Raw genomic sequence first — 569 nt, 5'->3', positions numbered from 1 at the left:
ATATATATATATATATATATATATATATATATATATATATACCGGAGTAAGCACATAAAATGTGCAACAAGGTGGAAAAAAGAATATTTAAATACCAGAGGTAGAGTAATATGCTTTATTCGTATGTGTGCGTCTACGCTTACATATAGGGCCTAGGTTTACACTTGTGCATATACAGTTATGATTTCGTGTGTGTTTTTGTATACACATATATACGCAGTCTAAATTTTATGTAGGTTTACTATATACGTTCTTGCTCATTTTCTCTCTCTACTTCTTTCTTCCCTTCTTTCTTTCTTCCTTTCCTTCCTCACGATAGCCACACTTTCTCCCTTTCTATATTAGTAACGTTATTATCGATACGGTACCCTTTCCCCCTCTACTTCATAGGTTAAGATACAATTTTTGTTACCAACGTATAAGTTTTTTCGTGCGCGAGCTTAAATGCGTGTGTATGTATAAATGTATAAATTTGTATTCATGTATATATTTGTGCCTTGCAAATATATACCTATATACGTAGATTATCTGTGTGTATGCATCTGTGTATTTTGATGTATATATATATA

The sequence above is a fragment of the Octopus bimaculoides genome, chromosome 10 (genome assembly GCF_001194135.2).
Source record: "Octopus bimaculoides isolate UCB-OBI-ISO-001 chromosome 10, ASM119413v2, whole genome shotgun sequence".
Taxonomy (NCBI): Eukaryota; Metazoa; Mollusca; class Cephalopoda; order Octopoda; family Octopodidae; genus Octopus; species Octopus bimaculoides.
The sequence above is the reverse complement of the archived record's forward strand: the minus strand, read 5'-3'. Positions refer to the sequence as shown.